Raw genomic sequence first — 21,113 nt, 5'->3', positions numbered from 1 at the left:
ATTAATTGATCAAATGCCAAAATTGGATCTTCTATTTTGAGCACAGCAATTTTAAATTTACAAAGTTTGGAACAATTGCGTTGCAATTGTTGGCAAACCAAGTAACAAGAGTCACATGATGATCAGGTGGGAATTTCGGACTATAGTTCCGCACAATTGATAGGTCAATGGTCGACTGACATGCAAATGGGTGTGTAGTCAAAATTTGGATAGATTATTGTGAAGGCAGAAAGGGTAATTTCAATTTGACATCATAAAGGTTTTCTAAGAATGGACTTTTGGTTCATTTGTCTATAAGCATTTTGAATTTGATTGACAAATTTTATGAAATTGAAATAAAATTGACACCCATCTGATCTGTAAATAATGGTTCCAACGCAAACAAATATGCATAATGCATGTGTGTGTGTGTTTTTGTGTATCAATCTTACAAGATTGTTGACACCGACAGTGTGCCTGTCTGGAAATGGATAGTTATATGTGGATGGGATTGGGATATGTGGATGGGATTGAATATCCAGAGAATCCGTAAAATAAAATAGAAATATAATTTGCTTATGAACATTATCTCTTTTGTCAAGGGAAATGGAATATAAAAAATTTGATGTGCTGGGTTATGAGCAGCCATTAATTAATAGTAAAATTGTGAGTAATTTTGGGATTCCATTTTTGATAGAATGTATATGAGAATAACATCTATTTATGGATATGAGCTTCATAAAAGGAAATGAGGAAGTACAAAATCATCCAAATTTGGGAGAGGTCTTACACTGACTTCCCAGAATACTCTGCTCATGGATTTTATATATATAAACTTGAATTTTATCAGCATATAAATGGTGCTGTATGTATGGATGTGTTTTAGGCATAGATGATATGGGAAAAGAGTAAAGAAAATTTTGCTGGTTTGAACTATTGTGGGTTTTCAGTTCTGGAGTTTAAACAAAGTCACTGGTTAACAGATGAGAAAGGATAGTAAATAAATTATTCTCTGCTGGGCAAATTAAGTACGATATTACTAAGACTTATGAGAGCTATTGTTCCGCCTTACAGCAGTGGAAAATTATTGAAAAAAATTAGATCCAACATAATGAATCTATAAAAGAATGTGATAGGGATAATATCCTCAATTTGTACTAATTATTTGATTGTGGGTAAAGGAATTAAGTCATCGTAGTGGATTGTTAACAGCAGCCTGAAAATGTCCTGAGAGTGTGCATCCATGTAATCAGAAATCCCAGATTTGTTTTTACAAACAACATTTTGGTAGAGGTCTTGTGTGGAACACTTCCTTGGTAGATAAAAACGGTACTGCATGCTGGCAGCCACTTTTGCGGCCAGTTAGGCCAAACAAATTGAGAGGAAATTGTAGTTAAATACGTAAGTTACACATGGCTATTTGTAAAAAAGGAAATTTGTTGAGATGGGAAACATTTTTTCGAAGGTTTATTAAGGTGTTATAATATGACATGTGGCAAGGCAAACTATTGGATGGGAAAATTAGATCTGGCTATAGAATAAATTTATTGACCCCTTGAAGTTAATCCTTCGAATCATTGTTTCACTGGCATTTTTGTTCAAATTGGAAATAGTTTGGTAGAGCTTTGGTTAAAACCTTTGGTTGCGGTATCTTGGAACGAATTGATAAACCATAGGAGATTGATAAGAATAGAAACAAATATGGACCCAAAATAGAAAGTTGGATTCATGCCCCTCATTGCAAACAAGCACATGGGGCTAAGGTGGACGATCCCACAGAAAATGAGGCTGCACCTAGCAGCCCAGCAGAACATTCAGTGGTAGATAAATGATAGTAGTGATTTACAGTCATTTGAATTACATTTTAACACCCCTTGCATTGATAAACACTACATTTTCAACATGTGATATTCCTACTTGGGATAGTGACATTTATTTGCCTACATGACATACAATTACCTGCTGATATTAATACAACATGAGTGAAAAAATGTATCACAACTACACTCATGATCAGGGGATTGAGTTCAACCCCGGGAGATAGGGGGATCATTTGTAAGACAAATAATCTGATTATGTTACATATTAAGGGATTTTCTTTATTTACCTTTTAGGAAGCTTGTTAGTTTGGTATATAATGTCTACAAAGAGTAGCAGACTTGTTTGTTGGTTTAGTAGTTATATTGGCAATTGTTTTAGTGGTGGCTTGCTTGAAAGCCTTAGTGACGGTGTGTTTGAATAAGGTAACCAACAACACGATGATAACGCATGAAGTGACAAATGAGGAAAGAAATGTGGATCCAGAAAAGGAAGACTTTTATGGCGACATAAACAGTAGAATTAAGATAATGGCATAACGACAATGTTATGAGTTGTGTCAATTACAATATCAGTGAACTCATATCACCACAAGTGCCACACTGTTAAGGGAAAAAGAGGGAAAAGAAAAAGTGGAGAGGAATTATGGTAATAATACATTATGCTTAATTTGTTGGTTTGGGAAAATTGTTGTTGGGAATTAGGTATTCCCGTTTGTGATTGTAATCATATACAATTGATTTTCTTAGAGTAGTGCTAAAATACCTGCATGAGTTAATTTTTGAACTATATTAACCTGAAAGCAATTGTGGATGCTATTCTTAGTTTAGTAATAAAATACATACCTGATTGAATATTATTTGTGTGACGCATATAAATGAATATAACTTTTGTGTTAAGGAAAAACAGCAAATTGTTGAATGTGAAACTATCGGAAGATATACATGATTATGCTGATTTCATGGTAAGATGTACCCTATCTGATTCAGTGTGTGCGGAAAGCAGATTCAGATGTGACTGAGCATAAGGATAAGACGAGATCACATTTTGAAGGGAGTGCTAACGGAATTGGGAAGAAGTTCGAGAAAGAAAATTTGTGGCTAAAAATGAAGTTAATCATGGCATACACCCTCTTTCTCAAAGAATGATGAAGACATTCTCCCGTGTAACTTGGAGATGAATGCTTACCTTCACCAAGGAAATTTATGTGACCATTTGCCTGGATCACACTGCAACATATGAAAGAAAGGCGATCACTTACTCTTGTTCGAAGGCTTCGAACATTCATCACATCAGAAGTTGCAGGACAACGACATTTTACCTGCAACCTCTGTGAAATGCGGGGACATATGTTATTACTTCACCAACGCCCGGGGAACCAGCATGGAGCTGCAAAAAAAAACGGCTGTGCCCTTGTCACAACAGCTGTGCACGATTCTGCTGGTTGCTCCTGGTAAGGACCATGAATGACCTGAACACCATGGTCCCAACATCATTGTGGATGCATCCGGCATCCCTGTTCCACATCTTGCTGGCCAATCAACGTCACACCAATACTGGCTGCCCACTCATAATGAGGGAGGAGGCAAGTCGACTACAACTGGGCGAAGGCCTTGTTCAAGGAATCATTATGGTTCACAGCAAAAAGTGGCAAGAATGCTACATGGAGAGAAGGGTCAGTCTGTGACTCCGCAGTGTTACCACAACAGCGAAATCCTACACGAAGTAGTGCAGGAGCTATGAAGACATTAGGAGAAAATGTTTCATACCTGGATTCAAACACAAGTGATCAGCCCTTCCTTTCAAACAAAGTCAACATGTGTGTGGAGGCAAACGTTTTTCCAGATGGTGCAGATGCTTTACAAAACTTGAAAATGAAGTGAAATTGTTGTATCTTGGTGATGGTGAAGTGTTGTTTTGAAAATATATTTGTGATGCAAATGCAATAGATTGAACAATATGGAAGAAGTCAATGACCAACGAAATGTTTTGTGATCCTTGCAGGATGACGGTGTATGCCTAAGGGAATTTGATTACCAAAGTGATTGATTATTTACTTATACTTGTAATGATGTTTACTAGTAGTGATTGATTGTTTACTTATATTGATGTTTAGATTAATGGTTAATATAAACAAAAACAAAAAGATGAGGGAATTGTGGAAGTGTAACTCAGTGTAACGTATTGATTGGCCCTGGTAACTCATTGATTAAATCTGGTAACGAAGCAGAATGTGCATGAACATGATAATCCTTTGGAAACACCTGGTCAAGGCCCCAGGCTAGAGCACCCTCCTACTGTGTAAATGGAAAATCACAGCAGGAGGGGAGCGAGTTGATGCCAGGGCTTGGTGCAATACATGACCTCGGGGCATCAGCGGAAGAAGGATTAACGTTTCAGCGGACAGAGGATTAAGTCCAGTTTGTGGATATAACGAGAGAAAACGTTGAGAAAAAGGGACTTGTCCTCAGAAGCCCTGCCCGACGGAACGATGGAATGAACGAGTACGGCGCTGCGGAAGAACATCAGCCGAACGAAAAGGACCATGGAAAAGAGTTAATCTCAGCCATTGAATAATGCGGTATTATTTGGTAAATGGAATGAAGTGAATAATAAACCAGACCTTTTGTAAACCTGAGTTCGGTCATTGGAGTCCTGTGAGTTATACACGAAATTCTTCCACACATGAATATGTTCTAAAACGGTTTATACAATCATTGCTTGAATATCGTCTGAAGCAGTTTGTACAATCATTGCATGAATATCTTCAAAAACAGTTTATACAATCATTGCAGGAATATCTTTTGAAAACAGTTCATACAATCATTGCAGGAATATCTTATAAAACAGTTGATACAATCATTGCATGAATATCTTCAAAAACAGTTTATACAATCATTGCATGAATATGTTCTTAAACGGTTTATACAATCATTGCTTGAATATCTTCAAAAACAGTTGATACAATCATTGCATGAATATGTTCTAAAACGGCTTATACAATCATTGCATGAATATGTTCTAAAACGGTTTATACAATCATTGCATGAATATATTCAAAAACAGTTTATACAATCACTGCATGAATATCTTCAAAAACAGTTCATACAATCATTGCTTCAATATCTTCAAAAACAGTTTATACAATCATTGCATGAATATCGTCTGAAACAGTTTATACAATCATTGCATGAGTATCTTCTAAAACGGTTTATACAATCATTGCAGGAATATCTTCTAAAACAGTTTATACAATCATTGCTTGAATATCTTCAAAAACAGTTTATACAATCATTGCATGAATATCTTCTAAAACAGTTTATACAATCATTGCATGAATATCTTCTAAAACAGTATATACAATCACTGCAAGAATATCTTCAAAAACAGTTTATACAATCATTGCATGAATATGTTCTAAAACGGTTTATACAATCATTGCATGAATATATTCAAAAACAGTTTATACAATCACTGCATGAATATCTTCAAAAACAGTTCATACAATCATTGCATGAATATCTTCAAAAACAGTTTATACAATCATTGCATGAATATGTTCTAAAACGGTTTATACAATCATTGCTTGAATATCGTCTGAAACAGTTTGTACAATCACTGCATGAATATCTTCAAAAACAGTTTATACAATCATTGCATGAATATCTTCTAAAACGGTTGATACAATCATTGCATGAATATCTTCTAAAACAGTTTGTACAATCACTGCATGAATATCTTGAAAAACAGTTTATACAATCATTGCATGAATATCTTCTAAAACAGTTTATACAATCACTGCAAGAATATCTTCAAAAACAGTTTATACAATCATTGCATGAATATCTTCAAAAACAGTTCATACAATCATTGCATAAATATGTTCTAAAACGGTTTATACAATCATTGCATGAATATCTTCAAAAACAGTTTGCACAATTACTGCATGAATATCTTCAAAAACAGTTTATACAATCATTGCATGAATATCTTCAAAAACAGTTTATACAATCATTGCATGAATATAGTATGAAACAGTTTATACAATCATTGCATGAATATCTTCTAAAACAGTTTATACAATCATTGCATGAATATCTTCTAAAACAGTTTATACAATCATTGCATGAATATAGTATGCAACAGTTTATACAATTATTGCATGAATAACTTCTAAAACAGTTTATACAATCATTGCATGAATATAGTATGAAACAGTTTATACAATCATTGCATGAATATCATCTGAAACAGTTTATACAATCATTGCATGAATATAGTATGAAACAGTTTGTACATTCATTGCATGAATATCTTCAAAAACAGTTGATACAATCATTGCATGAATATAGTATGAAACAGTTTGTACATTCATTGCATGAATATCTTCAAAAACAGTTTATACAATCATTGCATGAATATCTTCAAAAACAGTTTATACAATCATTGCATGAATATGTTCTAAAACGGTTTATACAATCATTGCTTGAATATCTTCTGAAACAGTTTGTACAATCATTGCTTGAATATCTTCAAAAACAGTTTATACAATCATTGCTTCAATATCTTCAAAAACTGTTTATACAATCATTGCATGAATATGTTCTAATACGGTTTATACAATCATTGCTTGAATATCTTCTGAAACAGTTTGTACAATCATTGCATGAATATCTTCTAAAACGGTTTATACAATCACTGCATGAATATCTTCAAAAACTGTTTAAACAATCATTGCTTGAATATCTTTTGAAAACAGTTCATGCAATCATTGCAGGAATATCTTCTAAAACAGTTTATACAATCAGTGCATGAATATCTTCAAAAACAGTTTATACAATCATTGCATGAATATCTTCAAAAACAGTTTATACAATCATTGCATGAATATGTTCTAAAACGGTTTATACAATCATTGCTTGAATATCTTCAAAAACAGTTTATACAATCATTGCATGAATATGTTCTAAAACGGATTATACAATCATTGCATGAATATGTTCTAAAACGGTTTATACAATCATTGCTTGAATATCTTCTGAAACAGTTTGTACAATCATTGCTTGAATATCTTCAAAAACAGTTTATACAATCATTGCTTGAATATCTTTTGAAAACAGTTTATACAATCATTGCAGGAATATCTTCTAAAACAGTTGATACAATAATTGCATGAATATCTTCTAAAACAGTTTATACAATCACTGCATGAATATCTTCAAAAACAGTTTATACAATCATTGCATGGATATCTTCAAAAACAGTTTATACAATCATTGCATGAATATGTTCTAAAACGGTTTATACAATCATTGCATGAATATATTCAAAAACAGTTTCTACAATCATTGCATGAATATGTTCTAAAACGGTTTATACAATCATTGCATGAATTTCTTCAAAAACAGTTCATACAATCATTGCATGAATATCTTCAAAAACAGTTTATACAATCATTGCTTGAATATCGTCTGAAACAGTTTGTACAATCACTGCATGAATATCTTCAAAAACAGTTTGTACAATCATTGCATGAATATCTTCTAAAACAGTTTATACAATCATTGCATGAATATCTTCAAAAACAGTTCATACAATCATTGCATAAATATGTTCTAAAACGGTTTATACAATCATTGCATGAATATCTTCAAAAACAGTTTGTACAATCACTGCATGAATATCTTCAAAAACAGTTTATACAATCATTGCATGAATATCTTCAAAAACAGTTTATACAATCATTGCATGAATATAATATGAAACAGTTTATACAATTATTGCATGAATAACTTCTAAAACAGTTTATACAATCATTGCATGAATATAGTATGAAACAGTTTATACAATCATTGCATGAATATCGTCTGAAACAGTTTATACAATCATTGCATGAATATAGTATGAAACAGTTTGTACATTCATTGCATGAATATCTTCAAAAACAGTTGATACAATCATTGCATGAATATAGTATGAAACGGTTTGTACATTCATTGCATGAATATCTTCAAAAACAGTTTATACAATCATTGCATGAATATGTTCTAAAACGGTTTATACAATCATTGCTTGAATATCTTCTGAAACAGTTTGTACAATCATTGCTTGAATATCTTCAAAAACAGTTTGTACATTCATTGCATGAATATCTTCAAAAACAGTTTATACAATCATTGCAGGAATATCTTCTAAAACAGTTTATACAATCATTGCATGAATATCTTCTAAAACAGTTTATACAATCATTGCATGAATATCTTCAAAAACAGTTTATACAATCATTGCATGAATATCTTCAAAAACAGTTTATACAATCATTGCATGAATATGTTCTAAAACGGTTTATACAATCATTGCTTGAATATCTTCTGAAACAGTTTGTACAATCATTGCTTGAATATCTTCAAAAACAGTTTATACAATCATTGCTTCAATATCTTCAAAAACAGTTTATACAATCATTGCATGAATATCTTCAAAAACAGTTTATACAATCATTGCATGAATATGTTCTAAAACGGTTTATACAATCATTGCTTGAATATCTTCTGAAACAGTTTGTACAATCATTGCTTGAATATCTTCAAAAACAGTTTATACAATCATTGCTTCAATATCTTCAAAAACAGTTCATACAATCATTGCATGACTATGTTCTAAAACGGTTTATACAATCATTGCTTGAATATCTTCTGAAACAGTTTGTACAATCATTGCATGAATATCTTCTAAAACGGTTTATACAATCATTGCTTGAATATCTTCAAAAACAGTTTATACAATCATTGCATGAATATCTTCTAAAACAGTTTGTACAATCATTGCTTCAATATCTTCAAAAACAGTCTATACAATCATTGCAGGAATATCTTCAAAAACTGTTTAAACAATCATTGCTTGTATATCTTTTGAAAACAGTTTATACAATCATTGCAGGAATATCTTCTAAAACAGTTTATACAATCATTGCATGAATATCTTCTAAAACAGTTTATACAATCAGTGCATGAATATCTTCAAAAACAGTTTATACAATCATTGCATGAATATCTTCAAAAACAGTTTATACAATCATTGCATGAATATCTTTTGAAAACAGTTTATACAATCATTGCAGGAATATCTTATAAAACAGTTTATACAATCATTGCATGAATATCTTCAAAAACAGTTTATACAATCATTGCATGAATATGTTCTAAAACGGTTTATACAATCATTGCTTGAATATCGTCTGAAACAGTTTGTACAATCATTGCATGAATATCTTCAAAAACAGTTTATACAATCATTGCAGGAATATCTTATAAAACAGTTGATACAATCATTGCATGAATATCTTCTAAAACAGTTTATACAATCACTGCATGAATATCTTCAAAAACAGTTTATACAATCATTGCATGAATATCTTCTAAAACAGTTTATACAATCACTGCATGAATATCTTCAAAAACAGTTGATACAATCATTGCATGAATATCTTCAAAAACAGTTTATACAATCATTGCATGAATATGTTCTAAAACGGTTTATACAATCATTGCATGAATATCTTCAAAAACAGTTTATACAATCACTGCATGAATATCTTCAAAAACAGTTTATACAATCATTGCATGAATATCTTCAAAAACAGTTTATACAATCATTGCATGAATATGTTCTAAAACGGTTTATACAATCATTGCTTGAATATCTTCAAAAACAGTTTATACAATCATTGCATGAATATGTTCTAAAACGGCTTATACAATCATTGCATGAATATGTTCTAAAACGGTTTATACAATCATTTCTTGAATATCTTCTGAAACAGTTTGTACAATCATTGCATGAGTATCTTCTAAAACGGTTTATACAATCACTGCATGAATATCTTCAAAAACAGTTTATACAATCATTGCTCCTCTTGTTCAATTCAATCCTCCTCTTGACTTGAAGATTCAAGTTGACTTGAATTCAAGTTGACTTGACTTGAATATTCTCCTTGAGGAGGAGAATATTCAATCCTCCTCTTGACCTACAAAGCCCTCCATAACCTGGCCCCATCCTACCTGGCTGACCTCCTCTCCAGACACACTCCCACCCGCAACCTCCGCTCTGCTGGTACCAACCTCGTGACCCCCCCCCATCCGGACCAAATTTAGATCCTGGGGGGACAGGGCCTTCTCCATCGCTGCTCCCACCCTCTGGAACTCGCTACCTCACACCATCAGAGACTCCTCCTCACTCACCACATTCAAAACATCACTCAAGACCCACCTGTTCAACACTGCATTCAACATTTAACCCACAGCATCTAACCCCTGACTATCTCCTCTCCTTCTCCCTCCTTTGTGCGTTGAATATTTCCCTATTGATTCTTCTTTTTTGCAATTGTTTTTATGTTTTGCTATGCATTATGTTTTGCACTCTGTCAAAGCGTCTTTGGGCTTCCTGAAAAGCGCTATATAAAATAAATGCATTATTATTATTATTATTATTATTATTGCTTGAATATCTTCAAAAACAGTTTATACAATCATTGCATGAATATCTTCTAAAACAGTTTGTACAATCATTGCTTCAATATCTTCAAAAACAGTCTATACATTAATTGCAGGAATATCTTCAAAAACTTTTTAAACAATCACTGCTTGAATATCTTTTGAAAACAGTTTATACAATCATTGCAGGAATATCTTTTGAAAACAGTTCATACAATCATTGCAGGAATATCTTCTAAAACAGTTTATACAATCATTGCATGAATATCTTCTAAAACAGTTTATACAATCAGTGCATGAATATCTTCAAAAACAGTTTATACAATCATTGCATGAATATCTTCAAAAACAGTTTATACAATCATTGCATGAATATGTTCTAAAACGGTTTATACAATCATTGCTTGAATATCGTCTGAAACAGTTTGTACAATCATTGCATGAATATCTTCAAAAACAGTTTATACAATCATTGCATGAATATCTTTTGAAAACAGTTTATACAATCATTGCAGGAATATCTTCTAAAACAGTTTATACAATCATTGCATGAATATCTTCAAAAACAGTTTATACAATCATTGCATGAATATGTTCTAAAACGGTTTATACAATCATTGCTTGAATATCTTTTGAAAACAGTTTATACAATCATTGCAGGAATATCTTCTAAAACAGTTGATACAATAATTGCATGAATATCTTCTAAAACAGTTTATACAATCACTGCATGAATATCTTCAAAAACAGTTTATACAATCATTGCATGAATATCTTCTAAAACAGTTTATACAATCACTGCAAGAATATCTTCAAAAACAGTTTATACAATCATTGCATGGATATCTTCAAAAACAGTTTATACAATCATTGCATGAATATGTTCTAAAACGGTTTATACAATCATTGCATGAATATATTCAAAAACAGTTTATACAATCACTGCATGAATATCTTCAAAAACAGTTCATACAATCATTGCATGAATATCTTCAAAAACAGTTTATACAATCATTGCATGAATATGTTCTAAAACGGTTTATACAATCATTGCTTGAATATCGTCTGAAACAGTTTGTATAATCACTGCATGAATATCTTCAAAAACAGTTTATACAATCATTGCAGGAATATCTTCTAAAACAGTTGATACAATCATTGCATGAATATCTTCTAAAACAGTTGATACAATCACTGCATGAATATCTTGAAAAACAGTTTATACAATCATTGCATGAATATCTTCTAAAACAGTTTATACAATCACTGCATGAATATCTTCAAAAACAGTTTATACAATCATTGCATGAATATCTTCAAAAACAGTTCATACAATCATTGCATAAATATGTTCTAAAACGGTTTATACAATCATTGCATGAATATCTTCAAAAACAGTTTGTACAATCACTGCATGAATATCTTCAAAAACAGTTTATACAATCATTGCATGAATATGTTCTAAAACGGTTTATACAGTCATTGCTTGAATATCGTCTGAAACAGTTTGTACAATCACTGCATGAATATCTTCAAAAACAGTTTATACAATCATTGCATGAATATCTTCTAAAACAGTTTGTACAATCATTGCTTCAATATCTTTAAAAACAATTTATACAATCATTGCAGGAATATCTTCAAAAACTGTTTAAACAATCATTGCATGAATATCTTTTGAAAACAGTTTGTACAATCATTGCATGAATATGTTCTAAAACGGTTTATACAATCATTGCTTGAATATAGTATGAAACGGTTTGTACATTCATTGCATGAATATCTTCAAAAACAGTTTATACAATCATTGCATGAATATGTTCTAAAACGGTTTATACAATCATTGCTTGAATATCTTCTGAAACAGTTTGTACAATCATTGCTTGAATATCTTCAAAAACAGTTTGTACATTCATTGCATGAATATCTTCAAAAACAGTTTATACAATCATTGCAGGAATATCTTCTAAAACAGTTTATACAATCATTGCATGAATATCTTCTAAAACAGTTTATACAATCATTGCATGAATATCTTCAAAAACAGTTTATACAATCATTGCATGAATATCTTCAAAAACAGTTTATACAATCATTGCATGAATATGTTCTAAAACGGTTTATACAATCATTGCTTGAATATCTTCTGAAACAGTTTGTACAATCATTGCTTGAATATCTTCAAAAACAGTTTATACAATCATTGCTTCAATATCTTCAAAAACAGTTCATACAATCATTGCATGACTATGTTCTAAAACGGTTTATACAATCATTGCTTGAATATCTTCTGAAACAGTTTGTACAATCATTGCATGAATATCTTCTAAAACGGTTTATACAATCATTGCTTGAATATCTTCAAAAACAGTTTATACAATCATTGCATGAATATCTTCTAAAACAGTTTGTACAATCATTGCTTCAATATCTTCAAAAACAGTCTATACAATCATTGCAGGAATATCTTCAAAAACTGTTTAAACAATCATTGCTTGTATATCTTTTGAAAACAGTTTATACAATCATTGCAGGAATATCTTCTAAAACAGTTTATACAATCATTGCATGAATATCTTCTAAAACAGTTTATACAATCAGTGCATGAATATCTTCAAAAACAGTTTATACAATCATTGCATGAATATCTTCAAAAACAGTTTATACAATCATTGCATGAATATCTTTTGAAAACAGTTTATACAATCATTGCAGGAATATCTTATAAAACAGTTTATACAATCATTGCATGAATATCTTCAAAAACAGTTTATACAATCATTGCATGAATATCTTCAAAAACAGTTTATACAATCATTGCATGAATATGTTCTAAAACGGTTTATACAGTCATTGCTTGAATATCGTCTGAAACAGTTTGTACAATCACTGCATGAATATCTTCAAAAACAGTTTATACAATCATTGCATGAATATCTTCTAAAACAGTTTGTACAATCATTGCTTCAATATCTTTAAAAACAATTTATACAATCATTGCAGGAATATCTTCAAAAACTGTTTAAACAATCATTGCATGAATATCTTTTGAAAACAGTTTGTACAATCATTGCATGAATATGTTCTAAAACGGTTTATACAATCATTGCTTGAATATAGTATGAAACGGTTTGTACATTCATTGCATGAATATCTTCAAAAACAGTTTATACAATCATTGCATGAATATGTTCTAAAACGGTTTATACAATCATTGCTTGAATATCTTCTGAAACAGTTTGTACAATCATTGCTTGAATATCTTCAAAAACAGTTTGTACATTCATTGCATGAATATCTTCAAAAACAGTTTATACAATCATTGCAGGAATATCTTCTAAAACAGTTTATACAATCATTGCATGAATATCTTCTAAAACAGTTTATACAATCATTGCATGAATATCTTCAAAAACAGTTTATACAATCATTGCATGAATATCTTCAAAAACAGTTTATACAATCATTGCATGAATATGTTCTAAAACGGTTTATACAATCATTGCTTGAATATCTTCTGAAACAGTTTGTACAATCATTGCTTGAATATCTTCAAAAACAGTTTATACAATCATTGCTTCAATATCTTCAAAAACAGTTCATACAATCATTGCATGACTATGTTCTAAAACGGTTTATACAATCATTGCTTGAATATCTTCTGAAACAGTTTGTACAATCATTGCATGAATATCTTCTAAAACGGTTTATACAATCATTGCTTGAATATCTTCAAAAACAGTTTATACAATCATTGCATGAATATCTTCTAAAACAGTTTGTACAATCATTGCTTCAATATCTTCAAAAACAGTCTATACAATCATTGCAGGAATATCTTCAAAAACTGTTTAAACAATCATTGCTTGTATATCTTTTGAAAACAGTTTACACAATCATTGCAGGAATATCTTCTAAAACAGTTTATACAATCATTGCATGAATATCTTCTAAAACAGTTTATACAATCAGTGCATGAATATCTTCAAAAACAGTTTATACAATCATTGCATGAATATCTTCAAAAACAGTTTATACAATCATTGCATGAATATCTTTTGAAAACAGTTTATACAATCATTGCAGGAATATCTTATAAAACAGTTTATACAATCATTGCATGAATATCTTCAAAAACAGTTTATACAATCATTGCATGAATATGTTCTAAAACGGTTTATACAATCATTGCTTGAATATCGTCTGAAACAGTTTGTACAATCATTGCATGAATATCTTCAAAAACAGTTTATACAATCATTGCAGGAATATCTTATAAAACAGTTGATACAATCATTGCATGAATATCTTCTAAAACAGTTTATACAATCACTGCATGAATATCTTCAAAAACAGTTTATACAATCATTGCATGAATATCTTCTAAAACAGTTTATACAATCACTGCATGAATATCTTCAAAAACAGTTGATACAATCATTGCATGAATATCTTCAAAAACAGTTTATACAATCATTGCATGAATATGTTCTAAAACGGTTTATACAATCATTGCATGAATATCTTCAAAAACAGTTTATACAATCACTGCATGAATATCTTCAAAAACAGTTTATACAATCATTGCATGAATATCTTCAAAAACAGTTTATACAATCATTGCATGAATATGTTCTAAAACGGTTTATACAATCATTGCTTGAATATCTTCAAAAACAGTTTATACAATCATTGCATGAATATGTTCTAAAACGGCTTATACAATCATTGCATGAATATGTTCTAAAACGGTTTATACAATCATTGCTTGAATATCTTCTGAAACAGTTTGTACAATCATTGCATGAGTATCTTCTAAAACGGTTTATACAATCACTGCATGAATATCTTCAAAAACAGTTTATACAATCATTGCTCCTCTTGTTCAATTCAATCCTCCTCTTGACTTGAAGATTCAAGTTGACTTGAATTCAAGTTGACTTGACTTGAATATTCTCCTTGAGGAGGAGAATATTCAATCCTCCTCTTGACCTACAAAGCCCTCCATAACCTGGCCCCATCCTACCTGGCTGACCTCCTCTCCAGACACACTCCCACCCGCAACCTCCGCTCTGCTGGTACCAACCTCGTGACCCCCCCCATCCGGACCAAATTTAGATCCTGGGGGGACAGGGCCTTCTCCATCGCTGCTCCCACCCTCTGGAACTCGCTACCTCACACCATCAGAGACTCCTCCTCACTCACCACATTCAAAACATCACTCAAGACCCACCTGTTCAACACTGCATTCAACATTTAACCCACAGCATCTAACCCCTGACTATCTCCTCTCCTTCTCCCTCCTTTGTGCGTTGAATATTTCCCTATTGATTCTTCTTTTTTGCAATTGTTTTTATGTTTTGCTATGCATTATGTTTTGCACTCTGTCAAAGCGTCTTTGGGCTTCCTGAAAAGCGCTATATAAAATAAATGCATTATTATTATTATTATTATTATTGCTTGAATATCTTCAAAAACAGTTTATACAATCATTGCATGAATATCTTCTAAAACAGTTTGTACAATCATTGCTTCAATATCTTCAAAAACAGTCTATACAAGAATTGCAGGAATATCTTCAAAAACTGTTTAAACAATCACTGCTTGAATATCTTTTGAAAACAGTTTATACAATCATTGCAGGAATATCTTTTGAAAACAGTTCATACAATCATTGCAGGAATATCTTCTAAAACAGTTTATACAATCATTGCATGAATATCTTCTAAAACAGTTTATACAATCAGTGCATGAATATCTTCAAAAACAGTTTATACAATCATTGCATGAATATCTTCAAAAACAGTTTATACAATCATTGCATGAATATGTTCTAAAACGGTTTATACAATCATTGCTTGAATATCGTCTGAAACAGTTTGTACAATCATTGCATGAATATCTTCAAAAACAGTTTATACAATCATTGCATGAATATCTTTTGAAAACAGTTTATACAATCATTGCATGAATATCTTCTAAAACGGTTTATACAATCATTGCTTGAATATCTTCAAAAACAGTTTATACAATCATTGCATGAATATCTTCTAAAACAGTTTGTACAATCATTGCTTCAATATCTTCAAAAACAGTCTATACAATCATTGCAGGAATATCTTCAAAAACTGTTTAAACAATCATTGCTTGTATATCTTTTGAAAACAGTTTATACAATCATTGCAGGAATATCTTCTAAAACAGTTTATACAATCATTGCATGAATATCTTCTAAAACAGTTTATACAATCAGTGCATGAATATCTTCAAAAACAGTTTATACAATCATTGCATGAATATCTTCAAAAACAGTTTATACAATCATTGCATGAATATCTTTTGAAAACAGTTTATACAATCATTGCAGGAATATCTTATAAAACAGTTTATACAATCATTGCATGAATATCTTCAAAAACAGTTTATACAATCATTGCATGAATATGTTCTAAAACGGTTTATACAATCATTGCTTGAATATCGTCTGAAACAGTTTGTACAATCATTGCATGAATATCTTCAAAAACAGTTTATACAATCATTGCAGGAATATCTTATAAAACAGTTGATACAATCATTGCATGAATATCTTCTAAAACAGTTTATACAATCACTGCATGAATATCTTCAAAAACAGTTTATACAATCATTGCATGAATATCTTCTAAAACAGTTTATACAATCACTGCATGAATATCTTCAAAAACAGTTGATACAATCATTGCATGAATATCTTCAAAAACAGTTTATACAATCATTGCATGAATATGTTCTAAAACGGTTTATACAATCATTGCATGAATATCTTCAAAAACAGTTTATACAATCACTGCATGAATATCTTCAAAAACAGTTTATACAATCATTGCATGAATATCTTCAAAAACAGTTTATACAATCATTGCATGAATATGTTCTAAAACGGTTTATACAATCATTGCTTGAATATCTTCAAAAACAGTTTATACAATCATTGCATGAATATGTTCTAAAACGGCTTATACAATCATTGCATGAATATGTTCTAAAACGGTTTATACAATCATTGCTTGAATATCTTCTGAAACAGTTTGTACAATCATTGCATGAGTATCTTCTAAAACGGTTTATACAATCACTGCATGAATATCTTCAAAAACAGTTTATACAATCATTGCTCCTCTTGTTCAATTCAATCCTCCTCTTGACTTGAAGATTCAAGTTGACTTGAATTCAAGTTGACTTGACTTGAATATTCTCCTTGAGGAGGAGAATATTCAATCCTCCTCTTGACCTACAAAGCCCTCCATAACCTGGCCCCATCCTACCTGGCTGACCTCCTCTCCAGACACACTCCCACCCGCAACCTCCGCTCTGCTGGTACCAACCTCGTGACCCCCCCCATCCGGACCAAATTTAGATCCTGGGGGGACAGGGCCTTCTCCATCGCTGCTCCCACCCTCTGGAACTCGCTACCTCACACCATCAGAGACTCCTCCTCACTCACCACATTCAAAACATCACTCAAGACCCACCTGTTCAACACTGCATTCAACATTTAACCCACAGCATCTAACCCCTGACTATCTCCTCTCCTTCTCCCTCCTTTGTGCGTTGAATATTTCCCTATTGATTCTTCTTTTTTGCAATTGTTTTTATGTTTTGCTATGCATTATGTTTTGCACTCTGTCAAAGCGTCTTTGGGCTTCCTGAAAAGCGCTATATAAAATAAATGCATTATTATTATTATTATTATTATTGCTTGAATATCTTCAAAAACAGTTTATACAATCATTGCATGAATATCTTCTAAAACAGTTTGTACAATCATTGCTTCAATATCTTCAAAAACAGTCTATACAAGAATTGCAGGAATATCTTCAAAAACTGTTTAAACAATCACTGCTTGAATATCTTTTGAAAACAGTTTATACAATCATTGCAGGAATATCTTTTGAAAACAGTTCATACAATCATTGCAGGAATATCTTCTAAAACAGTTTATACAATCATTGCATGAATATCTTCTAAAACAGTTTATACAATCAGTGCATGAATATCTTCAAAAACAGTTTATACAATCATTGCATGAATATCTTCAAAAACAGTTTATACAATCATTGCATGAATATGTTCTAAAACGGTTTATACAATCATTGCTTGAATATCGTCTGAAACAGTTTGTACAATCATTGCATGAATATCTTCAAAAACAGTTTATACAATCATTGCATGAATATCTTTTGAAAACAGTTTATACAATCATTGCAGGAATATCTTCTAAAACAGTTTATACAATCATTGCATGAATATCTTCAAAAACAGTTTATACAATCATTGCATGAATATGTTCTAAAACGGTTTATACAATCATTGCTTGAATATCTTTTGAAAACAGTTTATACAATCATTGCAGGAATATCTTCTAAAACAGTTGATACAATAATTGCATGAATATCTTCTAAAACAGTTTATACAATCACTGCATGAATATCTTCAAAAACAGTTTATACAATCATTGCATGAATATCTTCTAAAACAGTTTATACAATCACTGCAAGAATATCTTCAAAAACAGTTTATACAATCATTGCATGGATATCTTCAAAAACAGTTTATACAATCATTGCATGAATATGTTCTAAAACGGTTTATACAATCATTGCATGAATATATTCAAAAACAGTTTATACAATCACTGCATGAATATCTTCAAAAACAGTTCATACAATCATTGCATGAATATCTTCAAAAACAGTTTATACAATCATTGCATGAATATGTTCTAAAACGGTTTATACAATCATTGCTTGAATATCGTCTGAAACAGTTTGTATAATCACTGCATGAATATCTTCAAAAACAGTTTATACAATCATTGCAGGAATATCTTCTAAAACAGTTGATACAATCATTGCATGAATATCTTCTAAAACAGTTGATACAATCACTGCATGAATATCTTGAAAAACAGTTTATACAATCATTGCATGAATATCTTCTAAAACAGTTTATACAATCACTGCATGAATATCTTCAAAAACAGTTTATACAATCATTGCATGAATATCTTCAAAAACAGTTCATACAATCATTGCATAAATATGTTCTAAAACGGTTTATACAATCATTGCATGAATATCTTCAAAAACAGTTTGTACAATCACTGCATGAATATCTTCAAAAACAGTTTATACAATCATTGCATGAATATGTTCTAAAACGGTTTATACAGTCATTGCTTGAATATCGTCTGAAACAGTTTGTACAATCACTGCATGAATATCTTCAAAAACAGTTTATACAATCATTGCATGAATATCTTCTAAAACAGTTTGTACAATCATTGCTTCAATATCTTTAAAAACAATTTATACAATCATTGCAGGAATATCTTCAAAAACTGTTTAAACAATCATTGCATGAATATCTTTTGAAAACAGTTTGTACAATCATTGCATGAATATGTTCTAAAACGGTTTATACAATCATTGCTTGAATATCGTCTGAAACAGTTTATACAATCATTGCATGAATATCTTCAAAAACAGTTTATACAATCATTGCATGAATATGTTCTAAAACGGTTTATACAATCATTGCTTGAATATCTTCAAAAACAGTTTATACAATCATTGCATGAATATCTTCTAAAACAGTTTATACAATCACTGCATGAATATCTTCAAAAACAGTTGATACAATCATTGCATGAATATCTTCAAAAACAGTTTATACAATCATTGCATGAATATGTTCTAAAACGGTTTATACAATCATTGCATGAATATCTTCAAAAACAGTTTATACAATCACTGCATGAATATCTTCAAAAACAGTTTATACAATCATTGCATGAATATCTTCAAAAACAGTTTATACAATCATTGCATGAATATGTTCTAAAACGGCTTATACAATCATTGCATGAATATGTTCTAAAACGGTTTATACAATCATTGCTTGAATATCTTCTGAAACAGTTTGTACAATCATTGCATGAGTATCTTCTAAAACGGTTTATACAATCACTGCATGAATATCTTCAAAAACAGTTTATACAATCATTGCTCCTCTTGTTCAATTCAATCCTCCTCTTGACTTGAAGATTCAAGTTGACTTGAATTCAAGTTGACTTGACTTGAATATTCTCCTTGAGGAGGAGAATATTCAATCCTCCTCTTGACCTACAAAGCCCTCCATAACCTGGCCCCATCCTACCTGGCTGACCTCCTCTCCAGATACACTCCCACCCGCAACCTCCGCTCTGCTGGTACCAACCTCGTGACCCCCCCCCATCCGGACCAAATTTAGATCCTGGGGGGACAGGGCCTTCTCCATCGCTGCTCCCACCCTCTGGAACTCGCTACCTCACACCATCAGAGACTCCTCCTCACTCACCACATTCAAAACATCACTCAAGACCCACCTGTTCAACACTGCATTCAACATTTAACCCACAGCATCTAACCCCTGACTATCTCCTCTCCTTCTCCCTCCTTTGTGCGTTGAATATTTCCCTATTGATTCTTCTTTTTTGCAATTGTTTTTATGTTTTGCTATGCATTATGTTTTGCACTCTGTCAAAGCGTCTTTGGGCTTCCTGAAAAGCGCTATATAAAATAAATGCATTATTATTATTATTATTATTATTGCTTGAATATCTTCAAAAACAGTTTATACAATCATTGCATGAATATCTTCTAAAACAGTTTGTACAATCATTGCTTCAATATCTTCAAAAACAGTCTATACAATCATTGCAGGAATATCTTCAAAAACTGTTTAAACAATCACTGCTTGAATATCTTTTGAAAACAGTTTATACAATCATTGCAGGAATAT

The sequence above is a fragment of the Myxine glutinosa genome, chromosome 3 (genome assembly GCF_964187855.1).
Source record: "Myxine glutinosa chromosome 3, kmMyxGlut1.1, whole genome shotgun sequence".
NCBI lineage: Eukaryota > Metazoa > Chordata > Myxini > Myxiniformes > Myxinidae > Myxine > Myxine glutinosa.
This window is presented reverse-complemented; position numbering follows the sequence as displayed.